A 17090-nucleotide genomic window follows, 5' to 3' on the forward strand; every position below is an offset into this window, starting at 1 on the left:
CATCTAATTTTTGGCATCCAAACTTGATCTCTTCTCAGCCCCTTAACACCCCAAAAGATGCATGGTTTAAATAGGAAGAGATAGAGTTTAAGTGAGAGTCCAAACTCCTTTGGACTCTAGAATTGTGGCTGCCCAATACCTTCTCCTTTTGCACCCCATATCACACGAAAAAAATCAGATATCCCATGGATTCTTACATGCAAAAGACCTCACAAAAAAGGGAGGAGCATGGAATATATTGGCGTCCAAAATTGGTTGGCATGGGGCTTAGTTTTATGGCGCATGGAGGGAGAGTTTTAACATCATGGGGACTCTTCTTTAGGTAGCTGATTTAAATCAATTTAAACTCTAACCAATTTTAATCATATTAAAAATTAATTAGACTAAAATAGATTAAAATTTAAATTTAATTTGAAGTCCAAACTATTTAGATTAGTGTCACCTAATTAGAAGAGAAGTCCTAGTCTTTTTGGACTCTCTCTTGGTGCTTGAGTCAAACTCAATTTAATCCTAATCTAATTAGGATTTAGTACACCCATGAAGAAAAAAATTTTTAATCCAAATAAAAACTCAAACACTCTTGTTTAGATCTTAGTCTAATTAGAAATTAAGTCAAATCCAAATTTTAATTCAACAAGAAATTATTTTTTCATATGATTTGGTTATCTCATAACCCAATTAGGTTTGATCAAATCAAATCCATATCAAGTCAAATTAAATTCAATTTAACTAGATTTGATGCAAGCCCCATAGCTCAATCAAATTGAGCCAATTAGTAATCCAATTGCTAATTAATCCTCCTATAACTCACTAACTCTTTAGTGAGTTACTTAATTACAACTTTTACATTGGATTAATCATCAATCAAATTGATAATTAAATTCTATCATGATTCATAATCATAATTCAACCATCTAATCAATCAAAAATTTCTTTGTGTGTGATCCCATAGGTTCTATTCTATCTGGTAGTGAGATATATTGTAATCTCTATCACAATATCATCAAAACTCTTTTCAATAGATTGGAACCATTCTAACTCTGTCCATCAAGGATCATCGATCATCGAGATGATGCTCGTAGGTCTCATAATCTATCAATAATATCTAGCAGTATGTAGTGGCAACCCACTAGAATAAAAAGTGATGAACCTCTAAGTGCAGTTAATGTATGATACAGTCCTTCTATCGTGAGTCCTGACCAGATGATAGATCATGAATGAATCGTCAAACCTCATCATCGGTCATATGATAGATTCAATTAGCTCGAGTCCATGTATGATTCTCATGAAAACTCTTTTTCATTAATCATACTACTATAGCTATAGACTTAAAGACTCAGCTTCTTAAATTTCATAGGACTATCCCCTTCTGCTAGGATCGATAAATTTTATCTAGATGTATACCCTACTGCTACAGTGGATCAACTATTATCAACATCTATTATAAGAACTCATTGAGTCAATATTTATGTGTAGTCAAATTCTAGCAGCCTCTCTGCAAGCAGCTGTAGTATCGCAGGTCAAAGGACTAGTCACACAACTATAGCATCGAGAAAGTCACTAACGAGTAAGCAAACTCCATGTGACTTCTCATATTGATCACACTTAGTGCTAGTTTTTCTCTAACAACCACCTGTACTTTTATTCTAGTGTCACTACACTGCAGACTCGAGACTCATATGTTCGAAGGAAGTGATCCGTGCACTGATCTATCTGGATCAATCACCATCCCCATGATGATTCTATGATCAGGAGCAATTTAGAAATTAACCATCAATGATACATGTCTCAAATTCTCAACTCTTTGAGAATATGTGTCATCATCTTGTTAATCCCTTGGATGATTCATGGACTCAAAAAATATGAATGAAAATATAGCTGCCCATTGAGTACAAAATCATATCCTGAAAATATGATATGCGTCAGTCAAGATTGACTTCTAGGACATACATCTAACACGGATGGCCATAGTGATCAACTCAATTTCGAGTACTTGGCTACTAAGAATAATTCAACACTACATATCATATATGTAAAAGAAAATTTTGATTCATATCACATTCATAACATGATAATATGCAGAATTTTTATCTAATCTAAGTAGATCATTACTATAACATTAAATTTTTAGATCTGAATCTTAATTATATCATCACATGAATCATTAATTTTAAATTTAAAAAAATAAAAAAAATTATTCAAAATATATATATGATTGCATAAAAAAATTTTGGTTTGAGATATGATCAAATATATGCAGATACTTTGCTCAAATTAGATCTGAAACTTCATCAAACAGATTCAAATCTAAGTCTAATTCAAATATCAATTCTCTAATTAAAATACATCTAGAAAAATCTATCAAAATAGATTTAAATCTATGTATAATCAAGCTTTAAATCAGAACAAAAATTTACATAGAAAATTCTGCTAAAACAGAATTTTAACAAATTATTTTTGGGGTAGATTTTGATTCGATAATCTAGTCAAAATCAGATCAAAAAAATATAAAGAATATCAAATCAAAATAAGATTTAATTATATCAAAAATTTTAATTCAAAATAAGATAAAAAAAGTAAAAAAAATTTAAAAATTAGATTATGCGATCATGACATATAGCCTGGCTCTGATACTAGTTGAAGAAAAAAATTATCCGATCGTATCGGATGTCAGAAAAAAAAATTGAATAGATTAGCAATTAAAATTTTATAATATTTATAAAATCTTATCTTAATTTACAACAGAAGACTTAATCAAGGTTGAAGAATTTCTAAAGATTGTTTCTTCATGAGATCCGGATGTCCAGATCCTCTACTTCGCTCGCACGCCAACCAACGTAGGAGAGAGGGATGAAGCTCTTTTTCAGAAAGGGAGGAGAGGAGGGCTTTGAGATCTGATTTCAAAGCCTAGGAAGGAGCCCACTCGCTACACCATAAGGGAAGAGAGGACACCAAGAGGAGAGAGATGCCTAGGAGAAGAGGGGATGCCCAAGGGAGTAAGTCTCCACGCCTATGTCCTTGCTCATATCTAGATTGATTTTCTTCTTCTCCAAATTCTTCTTTAAATAGACAAAAGATCCTACATCAAATCAAATACCTTCATGGATTAGGAATAAGACCCTCCAAATTTGAATCAAATCCAAACTCTCTAAATCATAAGGTTTCTTAATGAAAGTTGGAGAGGCGCCAACTTGCACCTCCCTTCACCATGCCGCATGCCCAAGAGGAGGGGGCTATTTTCAATACCCTCTCCTCCATCTTGGTCGGCTATATGAATGAAAGAATGCATGCAAAATATGGTTAAGTGCACCAAATGTAATTTGGTTTAGATTTGAATTCAAATCGAATCCAATTCAAATCCTATTGGAACCAAATTCAAAAAGGCTACTAATCCTAATCTAATTAGAATTTAGGTCAAAATCTAACTTGGATAATTAATCTAATTTAGTCTCAATAAAATCAAATCTAATTAAATTAGATCTGATCTAAAATAATTAGGACTTGAATCCAAACTCTCATAATTTTTTGAATTATAGATTTGATCAATTCATCCTCGGAATCAAACCTGCACCTCATGTGCAGTGCTAACTGCACATAGTCAGTATTTAATTTCGTATGATCTATAATTTAATTCTTAATTAAGTAAATCTATATGTTCAATCAAGTCTCATACTTTCAAATTGAATATATAGATATCGAGTCTATTTTTTTTTATGTTTTTTGACTTGGTGCGTGATTCCATAGGTTCCAACACTAAGCCGATAGTAAAGGAATCCCTTCCTATACTAATCAAAGTGATCATCTAATAATGATATTCGATATCTGAATAGATTGAATAATTGTAAAGTAATATTCAAGAACCTCGATATATGGTTACCGCATAATTTATCCCTTTGATCCTAATGCTCAAGGTGACCTAAGATTTCACTATCAATCCTCAATGAGTCATCTACATTATATTTCAGTCTTTTTTAAATTTTGTGATAGATTACAAGGATTATCTTGATCAAAATTTTACTAGATTGAGATACAGTGATGCATTAACTCCTATAAATTAGAGGGGTCAATCCTATCTTGACTCACACATCAACTTTATAAGTATTTGACTGTATCCAATAGCCTTCCATCACTGTATCAGAAATACAAGTAATCTGGCATCAAAATACAGTGAGTTGCTTGTAAGTCATTGTGATAATCTCAGATCAGAGGGACATTTATGATCATATCTTTCGTGAGCTGTCTTTGACAGCAGAGTGCTCCACAGGTGAGTCATTGTTCAGTGACGATGTACTCCTACATCTCATTTGTATGCCATACTAATATCTTTGCACTCTTTGATTAAGAAGATAATTAATCCATATAGCACACAACAATCTATACTCAATAAATATTATTGTCCTTGTTAATAATGTATTATTTGATCGCGAACAAGTTTAAGAACTATTCAATAAATCATCCTTTATCGATTATATTATAGTTCTAAGGACTTTATCATAATACAAGAGTTCACAGAAAGATGTTTTTATATGATGAACTTGCCAAAAATAATTTTTATTTATTAATAATTTATATATAAAATATAAAAAGCTCAATTATCTATAGATAGACAATTAACTTTAGGATATATTTTTCAACAGGATATTCATGTCATGCCTTGAACCTAGCATTCGGGTTGGATATGTACTGATCACACACATTTTAGGACAAGCCCTAAAGAATATACAAAGTTTATAAAATTTCTTATAATACCTCAATATCCATAAATTATAATGATCTTCTTTCATAATACAGCAAGATTTGCATAATTACATGTTCATTTCCTTCAACCATCCTACTAGGTATCAATGATGCTCTATCTATCTATCCATTCATTCATGAATCTAAATCATAGCCAATCATGAGTATCTTACTACTCTGAGAAGAAAAAAAAATAGAAGAGAGGTGAGCTTTACAGTCTAGTAAGAATCTCTGCATATCACATCAATAATAATAATATAATCTAAAAATAATGTTAAGCAATAAAGCATGAAATCTGATATCCAATATGCAAAATAATATAAACTTTCATATAAATATGTATTCAATATCTATCTTATCAAAAGAGATGTGTTATCATATGTCAACAAGTGAAATCTTTTTATTCAGTATTAGTTTTATGTCCTGTCATCTATTTCTCTTATCATAATTTTAGTTTTCTTAATGTTTTTTTTGACTTTGGACTAACCCAAATCATACCTCAATCTTGGTCTGGCTAAAATCCTATGCATAAGCCCATGGGGGCTATCCCAAGTATAAGTTTCTGACAAGCAGTCTCAGGCATGAGCTCCTAGTTGGCTGTCCCATGAATAAAAATCTATGGGGGCTATCCCAGACATAAGCTCCTGGTGGACTATCCCAGGCATAAGTTCCTCACCTACTGATCTAGACATAAGCTCCTAGAGACTGTCTTAGGCATAAGCTCCTGATGGGCTATCCATATGATGAGATTAGTCCAAACCATATTTTTTCTATCTGTTTAATTTATGTTCATTTTATATTGATATCATCAAATCAATTTTAATTTATAGTATGATCAAAATAAGTATATCATATCTATATAATCATATCATCAATTACTGATATACATATATAGTCAACACATAATGTGCTTGTTAGATGTATGTCCTAGAAGTCAATTATTGATCGGCACATGTAATTTTTTTAGTGACATGATTTTATAATTAAATTTTTTTAATTAATAAAATTAGATTTATTTTTATTTATATTGTGTCATGTATCCATAAATCATCCAAAAAATTAATAAGATGATGATACATATTCTCAAGAATTAAAAATTTGAGATATGTATCATTGATGATTAATTTCTAAATACTCTCGATCGATGGATCATCACGAGGATGCTGATTGATCCGATGAGATTGGCATATAAATTGCTTTTCTTAAGATAGGCGAGTCTTGAATTTAAGTGTGGAGATACTGGAGCGAGAGTGCAGGTGATTGTTAGAAAATAATGGTACCAAATGTGACCACACGAGGAGTCACTTGGATGTCTATCCACTCGTTAGTGACATACTCAATACTGTAGTGGTGTGATTAGTCCTTTGATCTAGGGTATCTCGACTACTCACAGTGAAGTTGTTGTAGTTTGACTGTACACACACTTGGTCTCTAGCCATATGGACCCTTGTGGTGCATGTTGGCTGTAGTAAGTTTCTTATAAGAGTAGGTTGCATCTAGTTGGGATCTATCGATCTTGATAGACAAGGAGAAATCCTATGTAATTTATAAAATTGAGTTCAGAAGTCCATGACTATAGCAGAGTGAATGATGAAAAAGAATTTTCATAAGATTTCATTCGTGAACTCGAGTCGATTGAATTTTATATATGATTGATGTGGGATTTGACGAGTTATCCATGACCTCCATCATATCGAAACTCATGATAGAAGGATCAAATTATATGGTAACTGTACCTAATGGTTCATTATTCAGTTCTACTGGATTGCCACTATATACTGTTAGGTGTCATTGATAGATTGTGGGACCAATGAGAATTATTTGATGATTAATAATTCTCAATTGACTGAATTAGAAGGAGTTTCAATCTATTGAAAGGAGTTTCAATAATATTATTCATGAAGATCATAATATATCTTACTATCAGAAAAAATTAAACCTATAGGGTCACACATAAAGGGAATTGGTCTAGAATGGTTCAATTGGGTTCAGAAAATCTCAATTTAGGATTTGGTAAAATTCTATTGGGTTTAGGAATACTATACTAGCACATGGTTAAACCCAATTCCTCATATGACTTGGATTTGTGTTTCTTATTGGATACGGACTTGATCAAGTTAAAACAAGCTAGTGGGAACCCAGAGTTGGAAATCCAAACTCCAAATTGGATTTGGAATCCTTATTGGATAAGGATGTAATTAAAAGCAACCAACTAAAATTGGATCTCTTTATAGGACTTGGATTTGATCCAAGTTATGGCCAAGTTGGCACCACCCATGTGGCTAAGGATGAGAGGGGCCATGCCCCACATTGATTGGGTCAAAGAGACTCAAGTCCAAATTAGATTTGATTTAGAGTCCAATAAAGATAAGGATATGGTCAAAAAAGAAGTCTCAGTACAACTGGACTTTGATAGGATCAAAGCTCAAAAGCCCTAGGATTCATGCCTATTTAAAGACCCCCTCACCAAAGGGTCAAGGCATCTCAAGTTCCATGCCCCCTAGCTTCTTTTAAGCCCCCTCTCTCCCCTCTACCATGTCCTCCCTCTCTCCCTAGAGTTCCTATGCCCAAGGGTTGGGCGTCCAACCTTCTTCCACGCCTAAGGAGTTGGGTGCTGCTCTTCAGGCTTCAAAGTTTGAATCTTGAGTTTCTACGTCAAAGAAGAAGACCAAGAGGAGATCCAAATTGAGATCAAAACTTATTGGTCTATCTTAGAGAAGAAGGGTCAAGTTTGTGAGGAAGCATCCTAGAGCTTTTCTGTGGATACCTAAAGAGGTTGAACACGTGTGCGGCTCTTCAAACAACCTCAAATCCATAACCATCAAACTACGGTATATATCTACCCACATAAAGGTGAAAATGAGATCTTCATGCTTATGTTTCATAATTGTATTTGCTGCTTATAGGTCTTAAGAACATGATAGGGATGATCTCATGAGATGAGATCTAGAAGATACATATTAGAATAAATCGTTTTCACTGCTTGTATAAAAATTTTTATTGTTCTAGCATGCATACTGTCCTAAATTTTCCTTCAGTACTCATATTAGAAAATCATATAAAAAATAATAGTATCTCAAACATGATAAATTTATCAATACAAATCCAATGATACAAAACTAATAATAAATATAGTATATATAATGGTGATCATATACAAGGGTTCTTATCTTTTATCAATTTCTGACTCAAGCACAGTAATCAATCAATCCCTCGATCCATGAACTCCAGATCAAGGTGTTCTACTCAGCATCTAGTATAGATAGTTACACTTCTACATGATCAGAATCAAACATAAAAAATTATATACAGAGAAATTATAGATAAACACCTAAACATCATAAGTCCAGGACCTCTACTAAGGTTGACCAAAATTTGGGTTGTTTAAATACTTGGACCCTCCACTGGTCCAATACATTTCTAGAGAGAAATCCAAAAAGTGAGAGAAGGAATTTAGAGAGATAAAATTCTAGAGAGTGAGTAGAGAGAGAAGTTTTAGAGAGAGAAAGTGGAGAGAGAAGATAGAGAGAGGAGAGAGGGAGGAGAGAGAAACTCTCTTTTTTTTCTTTCCTTTCCTTTTCTTTTTTTTTTCTTTTTTTTTTCTCTCTCTTTTTTTTCTTAATTTTATTCTTTTCCTTTTTTTTTCTCTTCTTCTCCGTTGAAACAGGGAAAGGAGGTGTTAAGAGGCTAGCCACCACCCATAGCGGCAACCCCCGACCAGCAGTGACCCCTTGGCATTGATGGTGATGGCCTCAACCTTCGACAACCATGGCAAAGCCGCATCCGACGACTGTAGTCGGTCTGACGAGCTGAAAGAAAAGGAAGAAAAATAGGGGATGTCCAGTCTACCTTGTCTGCGATGAGAAATTGATAGCGATTTGTCAAGGAACACATGATGAAAATCTATAGAAATCATGCAGCCTCATCGGTGATTGGCTGCAGATTTGAGTGATGCAATGAGGAGCATGGGAGGGGGATTTATAAGTGCGGATCCTAGGATCCTTGCCAAAGTTTGATTGGTCTTGGAATCTCTCTCCTGATCAAACTTAGAGGAGAAGGAGGACTCAATCGGGAGTCCTCTTCCATCTCTAACTAGGGCTGGAAGTGGGCTCAGGCCGGCCCAACTTCGAGCCAGGCTTCGGACTAGGCCCGAAACAGTTCAGACCAGATTTTGGTTGAATTATAGAGCCCATTTATCTTTTGGGCCGGGCTCGGGGATACCCTTGGCCCGACCTGGGCCCAGCCCGAAGTTCAGCCCATCATTGTCGGCCCGGGTCCGGCCCAAATTTTGGTCCGAACCCAGTCCAGTTCCATGCCCCTTAATTTTTATGAGTTACCCACTTACCCTCCGTGAGTGGATAGCCCTTGGCCTTTCATCTTCGGTCTTTCGACTCTTCCCAAATTTTTTATTCGATGCCCTAGCCGCTGGCCATGGATCGTGATCCTTGTCCGTCTGCCAGCCATCGCTGTCTTCATCTTCTCCCATCACCGACAAGGGTGTCTTGTCTTCACCCATTGGCCATCGGTGTTCGTTGGACTTACGGGCAACCTTCATCATCTTCTGACTTTCGTCTTTCACTAAAATATAGAGACTGACGGCGATGATTAGGCAGAGAGATTTCTCATCATCTTCTATCTTTCAATTTTTCTCCATCACCGACTCCAAGATTCCATCTTCCCCCACATTTTGATTTTTATTTTTCATTGTTTCAAAGATAGGACTGGATTCTTGGATTCTCGTGTGGTGTCTATGTTTAGAACTTATTGCTAAGTTTTAAAATTGTTGGTTGAAAATATCTAGGTTGAAAAGATCAATATTTTTTGTTAGGATTTCTGGTAGAGTATTCCGGTTCTCTGTTTCATCTTCTAGTTTGCATTCTAGTTCTGTTGTCAAGAATATGGTTTTTATTTTTGCTTTTTCTTTCTGTTAGAGTATTAAACCTCATTTAATGGCTCTGCTATTGGAAATAAATTACTAGATTGTCTCAAAGGATCAGGATTATTGTTGTTTGGGTTTTGGATAGAATTTTTGGATGCAGGCAAGAATTGTATGTGCATTCATATCATTTCTAATTTGGCTTAATAACCTGCAGTTCCATATTTTTAATAGGCATGATATAATCAGTGAAGGCCATCTGACAAACAGATACTAGAGGATGAACTTCTATGGTATAATCATGAATATGAAAAAAATGGAGGACCCTCACTCTTGCCTAAGGAAAGAATGCAATATTTTGTGCTTTATCGATTTCATTTTCATCTATTATGTGCGATGTGCTGTTGCATAACTCTTTATTTGTCAAGACCTTTGCATAATTGCATTGATGCATTGGGCATTGTTAAAATAAAAAATGCTCAGTATTTGTGAATTTGCATGATTTTAGAAGTTATTTAACTCTAAGAACTATTTTACCTACAAATTTTTATTTTTTCCTTGAAATCCTCATTATGTTTCATCTAATCTTTTAGGTTTTTGATAGATATCAGGTGGCATAAATTTTAAATCCTCTTTTAGCCATGTGCTGCTATAGTGCTATTAAGTATTGGTTGATCGATGCATAATGCTTTTGCTATTGGATTTTCTATTCTGATAGTTTTTGATTTATGCTATAATTTGATATTAAGTAGTTCTTTTGAGTAATTTATAATGTTATTTGTGCAGATTGTTTTACTAATATCTGAATCTAAAATAGGTGAAAATGAGACTGTAGAACATATAAGGAATGAAGGTGATAAAAATGAAGATAATTTTGAAATTGATTGCGACAAAAGTTTGAAGAAAAGATCTTGGGTATGGACTCATTTTATTGAGAAAAAAAATATGATGGATCAATAGCTATATACAAATATTGTAAAAAGATATTAAGTGGTAGTATGAAAAAAACAAGTCATCTTAAATGGCATCTTGAAAATATTTACAAGAAATATCAAAAGAATCCAATTAATCAAATGTTGATGGTAGCAAGTTCAAAGGATCCAGTGAAGTCTTTTAAATTCAATCAAGAAGAGAGCAAAAAATTGCTTGCAAAATTTATCATATGTGCTAAGCTTTCATTTCGTATTATTGAGCATCCTATTTTTTCAGATTTTATGAGATCTATTCAGCCATTGTTTAATATTATTGGTCGTAAGACAATAAAAAATGACTGTATGGCTTTATATCGAGTAGAAAAGAAAAAAATACTTGATGCATTTAAGAAATTAAGTTCTCAGGTTAGTTTCACTACTGATATTTGGACATCAAATTAAAAAATTAGTTATATTTTTCTCACGGCACATTATATTGATTCTGACTTTATTCTGCATAAAAAGATAATTAGTTTTAAGAAACTACCATACCCTCATACAAGTTTTGCAATTGAAGATGCTATTGAAAAGTACCTTCTTGAATGGGAACTAAATTCTAAAATATGTGCTATTACTTTAGATAATTGCTCCACAAATGATGATGTAATTAGAAGGATTTAAGATCATTTTTTTTATGAAATGTTATTTAATGAGAAGTATAGTCATATTAAATGCTGTGCACATATATTAAACATTATGGTTCAGGATGGGATGAAAATAATTCATAAAGCTATTGAATGCATAAGAGAGATTATTAGATATGTATCTGCATCTCCATCTCGAATGCAAGGATTTAATGAAATTACACAATATATGAGACTTTCTGTTAAAAAAGAGCTCAATTTGGATATTGCTACAGGATGAAATTCCACTTATAAAATATTGACTGATGCAATTACTTATAAAGATGTTTGTATTAGATATGCAATTGAGTATTCATGTGTATTCCTAGCAACGATGAATGGAAACAAGCTGATGTAATTCTTAAATTTTTAGAAGGCTTTCTAGATGCCACTAAAATATTTTCTGGTTACAAGTATCCCACATCTAATTTCTACATAAAAGAAGTTAGGAAAATTAGGGCTTTATTGATGAATGGGAGTATTGATACCAATGATAATTATGATATACTAAAGCAGTTGACAAATGAGATGCAAAAGAAGTTCAACAAATATTGATCTCAGTATAATATTTTATTGGTCATTGCTTCTATTTTGGATCCAAGATCAAAGTTGATATTTATAGAGTTTTGTTATCAAATGACATTTGATGTAGAAGAGAGCAAGAAAAAGATTGATGATATTCGTGCTTGTCTTTATAAATTTTATAATGAGTATGCAAACGCAACAAGAGTGCAGCCTTCTATGGGTTCAAGTGAGCTAACGGTTGATTTTGATGGATAAAGAGATATAAATTTAGTTTCTTCTTTTAATTTGAGTAAAATAAAATTTGGCATGAATTTTGTTCAATTTAGAAATCAAAGTTCTTCAAAAAAACCAAAGAGATCAGAGCTAGATAGTTATTTGAATGATGATGTACTTTTTGATCTGAGAGACAAGCAATTTGATATCTTGATATGGTAAAAGAGCAATGCAACAGTCTATCCTATATTATCGAGAATGGCAAGAGACATTCTCGCTATTTCAGTCTCTACTGTTTCATCAAAATCGGCATTTAGCACTGACGGTAGAGTTATAGATCAGTATCGGAGTTCATTGAGCCTATCTACTGTTGAGGCCTTAGTTTATACCCAAGATTGGCTTCATGAAAAATATGATGAAGATATATAAATATTTTAAATTTATATTATATTTTTTATTTGCTTATAGTATTTATATTTTGAAGATTTATGATTGATATGTGTGTTAACAATTACAATTAGCTTAATTGCGGATGATGGCACCCCGGAGCGAGCCAAACAGTAAAGTTAGGACATGGATATAATATTATGTAAGCATCTTTAAAATTTATTTTAATCTATATGAAGTTATAAATTTTCATATTTAAATTTTTTCATCTTCTAATTATTTAATTTATTCTACATGCAAATTTTTATGATAATAGATGAATGAAAATGGAGGTTGCTTCTTGTATTTTGGTATGGGCTTATCAATCTCTTTCTTTAAGTAAATTAAAAAATGACCATATTGGATTCTGATTGATTAAGTTGTTTTGAAGACAGTTGAGTATATCACAACTTGAATGCAGAAGTATATAGCTGCTTCTTTCTTTTTTTCTTTTTTTTCTCAAATAATTGGTGTGTGATAAGTGTCAGACGAGATGGGCACTAATGATCTCATTGCCAAATTAGCTCAGGAATAGATTTTTCTTTGGGCACGAATGAGGCTATTCTATATGAATTGGCTATTATTTTGTAGGAAGACCGTAGTAAGAAAACTAGGGAAAGAGGACTGGAGTAACAAGGAGATCTACATGCATATTTTGTTTAAACTGCCACTTACTTGGGATTCTCCATTTTGGATGATTTCTGAAGTCTTAAGGTAGAAACTGTTGGGATATTTATGTACACAGGTTCTGCTGGTATTAGTATTCTGTTTGAATATGGTTTTTTGCTGATTCGCTTATGTATTCATGTAGGGTACATGGGTTAATGTCCTGGGTAATGTTCTTAACCATTGTAATCACATCTTTGAACTCTGTTTCTGAACCTTTATCTTTGAATGGGGAGCTTTTGGTTCCAGGTTCTACCAAAAAAAAAAAACATGCAAAAGCATAAAATTGCTAAGTTCTTTTTCTTTTTGTTACATGGACATGTATCATTTGGAGTCTTATTTTGAGGGGAAATATCTTCACAGATGTCATAAGGGTCATAACTTTGAGATCTAAATAAGAAATAAAGTAATGTTTTTCCTCAACTTACTTTTTTTTTCGATCAAAATCAATTCCTATCAAGCTTTTATTATCCCATTCTACATCCATAACAATGTACAGGGTTGGTCTTTCTTATCAACAGATAATGTACAGGGTTTTTGTAGGTGTCGATCTTACTTCCTCTACCAGCTTGGTGGAATCGAAGCTTATTCCTTTATCCATTACAATTTCTGCATCCCCTTTTATTCACTGTTTTACAGCTTCTTTATTATCCACACATCTGCATATATGGTTTTATTTAGAACAGATCAACTCTTGTGTAACATCTATTATACATTTCAAACTCTTGTATACTTTACTGTTTGATATTTAAGTGAAAACTTCACTTTTTTTTCAAAAAAAAAAAAAAAAAAACTCTTGTACTTTGCTGTTTAATATTCAAGTGAAAGCTCCATTTTGCTGTTTAATATTCAATGCCTACAAGATTACTATTTTCAAATAACAACCTAAGTTCAGACCGGTTCGATTAGGTTCGGACCGGGCCGATTAGGTTCGGCCGGCCCGGCTTGGGCTCGGACCTCATTTTTTGAAAAATTTTTGGCCGGAGCGCGGCTAGAAGCCCATTAAAAAAATTGTGGGCCGGGCTCGGGTAGGGGTGTGGCCCGGCCCAGCCTAGCCCAGTTCCAGCCCTATCTCTAACTATTTTTTTCTTTTTTTTATTTGCTTTAGGATTCGTGTGGGGATTTTAAAAAAAATCTGGATCTCTATGATTCATACCAAAAATTTTCAAATCTCAAAGGCTTTTCACAAGGGTTGTGTGAGTCAAGACTAGGATAAGGAAGAGTGATTAGAGGAATGTGATCAAACGTTAATCTGGCTACTCATATCAAAGTGGTTAGAGAGAAGATGTTAAGCCATTTAGTTGTGACAAAACATCTATCCAACCTAGCCCTACTTGTCTGGTCTTTGAAGTTGGATCAGATGAATTTTCTTGATGAAAATGAGATCTCAATCAGACCCAAGGAGCTCAAAAAATCGATTGAAGTCTCTTGATGATTTGTGATTGTTAGAGGACCCCTTCCTTTCCAAAGAGAACCTGATGATATTGAAGTCCCCAACAATTGCCCAAGGTCCACAAATGCTTTGTCTGAGGTTTTTGAGCTCTTTGAAGAAGTCGGCTTTTAGAGAATTATCGCATGGGCCATGTACATTCATTGTTGTCCACTTAGTAGATGAACTAGTCTGAGAAAACACAATAGTTATGGAGAAGTCCCCATAGTGGATAGGATTTCCAGTGACAATAGTTTGGTTCTAAGATGTTAAAGACCTCCGGAAGATCCTATTGCATCGTTGGCATGCCATTCATTAAAGGAGTCCCATCCAATTGGTTGTCCTGGTCTTTTGTTAATGGAATTCAGCTTAGTTTCTTGCAGGCAAAATATTCCACATCTGGATTCTTTGTTAGCAAATTTCACTGTCTTCCTTTTATCAACCAAGCCTAATCCCCTAACATTCCAAAATAGAATCATTTGAAGATTTCAAATAAATCTCTTGTTGTCCTTCTCTCAAAGATAGTGTGCTCTTGATCATGAGATTTGTGGGGTGATCAATCAAGCAGCATCTACTTGGATGTTGTCTAATAGGAATCCTAAAGATTTGATTATGGAGAACATCAAAAGCAAGTACTAAGCCAGTGAGAGTAGTAATTCTAAAACTTCTTTCATGCGTAGTAACACTTGAACAGACGTCTTAATGTTAGACTGCAAACATTTGCTTTCAAACATGATCCAAAAAGGAAAAACTCATGCTGCATTTATACTATAGGTTTGGGGTTTCATCTCAAAATTGAACCAAAATTGGAACCTAGCATGAAAGCTTCTGACCAAGTGATTTTTGAAGTCTATCATGATAGAATGGGGCTCTCCAAGATTTGCGACCCATTCGGACCTATAGAACCTAAGAAATAACCTTTAACTCCATTGATGATTGTCCTTGGTGGCAGCAATGGATTTCAAGACTTTTGAGGAGAAAGAATGCGGCCGCCCATCCATTGCATGAAACAACTACTCCACATTTTTTTCCTATGTTGGTTAGATCCCCCTTAGTTAATGAGTTTATAAAGAGCAGGTCTTCCTCTTTCAGTGATATTTCCTCAATGCCCAAGGATTTAACCTTCTTGTTCCTCAATCTTGGGCTTCTCTTTAGTTTAGGAAGGGAGTGAGCACTGATCAAGGGGGAGGGATGTGGTTCCAATGGTTTGTGAGGTTGGGGAACAATCGATGTGCGGCGGGGGGGGGGGGGGCGGGGGGGGTAGGGGTTGAGGGAGGTCCCAACGCTGCATATATCCGGTGGGATGGGAACTATAACTCTTATGAGGATATTCAAAACCCATTATGCTTGTTGTGTTCTCTCTCTACCACATGGCTAATCAAGCACGTATCTTTCATTTGTTATTTTGATCAAGGATAATGTGTAAATAAGACTGAAAGAAATGTGAAAAATTTGTAAAGAATTATAGCATAAAAATCATGAGATAACTTATGTTATATTTGGATGCAAGGGACTTGTCTCTCACCGCTTAGGGACGAGCATGCTAAAGAATTTATATAACAAGTATAATAGCATAAGTTGATATACGGATGGATAATAAGAGTAGTATAGGTCAACATACCTTATCTTTAAGAACTTTTGTTATCATTGCACACCGTTCAAAAGATGGATAGATGGGATTAGATAGGATATACCTAGGGTTACGAAGAAAAAGAATCTATGTTCACACTACTTCTATGATAAAACTCTACTAGTAATTTAAATGTAGAAAAAGTAAGGATAAATCAAAGTTAATTAAGATAAAGCTGGATTGATTGATGTGTTGAAGGTCTTTCTTTTTTATTTTGATTACAATCTGATATTATAAGTGGATCTCATTGACTGCTAAGATGGGTATTTGGATACTAGTTCTTACTATTATGTATTATATACCCCACTATTGGTATAATGAATGATACTACTTCACCTCTCATACTATGGATAATGAAAAGATAGATGCTACTACTTGATTTTGATAAATATCCTTGCCATTATGTGTCATATAGCCCACTATTCCCATGCATGGTAGTATTACCACTCTTCTCACTTTTAATTAGTATGCCTATCCCTTCCATGTTATGAGTAGTGGACTATCATTCTTGGACTCTTCCATTAATAGTCTCGCCTTAGACTGATAGCTCTCACCTTCTTCAATCTATATATTAATTACTTAGTCTTGTGCCCTTTGTGTATTGGCCTTAGACACTCCTAGTATATTAGCTTTTAAATCGCAGTCGATCTGGATATAGTGTAAGTATGTTGCAAACTATATTGCCCATTAAATGCTTTATGCAGTAACTTAAAAGATAGGATTCAAATTTTAATTATATTAAAGGTAAAATCTTTCTTCTTTCCATCTTCTTCTTTCGTCCAAGAGAGCTCTCATTCAAATTTTTCTCAAACTAGTTCTGCCAACTGTTGTTTTCTTGCAAACCAAAAAAGAGCATTTGTTTTAAGCTATATTTCATGCATGTTATTACATATTATTTGGAGAATATTTACACCTAATTTCTTAAAAAATTATCTCTTTCATGTTTTTATAAGTGTCTTGACGTTTGCTCTCCTTCCTTTGCATCCCTTCACCT

General features: G+C 33.9%; 1 pseudogene; it reads left to right on the forward strand.

Annotated features, from left to right (window-relative positions):
• The window catches only part of LOC140856191 (zinc finger BED domain-containing protein RICESLEEPER 2-like), a 53652-nt pseudogene extending 41278 nt beyond the window's left edge, over window positions 1-12374 (forward strand).
• Window positions 12375-17090: the final 4716 nt, after the last annotated feature.

Source organism: Elaeis guineensis, chromosome 3 (genome assembly GCF_000442705.2).
Source record: "Elaeis guineensis isolate ETL-2024a chromosome 3, EG11, whole genome shotgun sequence".
Classification (NCBI taxonomy): Eukaryota; Viridiplantae; Streptophyta; class Magnoliopsida; order Arecales; family Arecaceae; genus Elaeis; species Elaeis guineensis.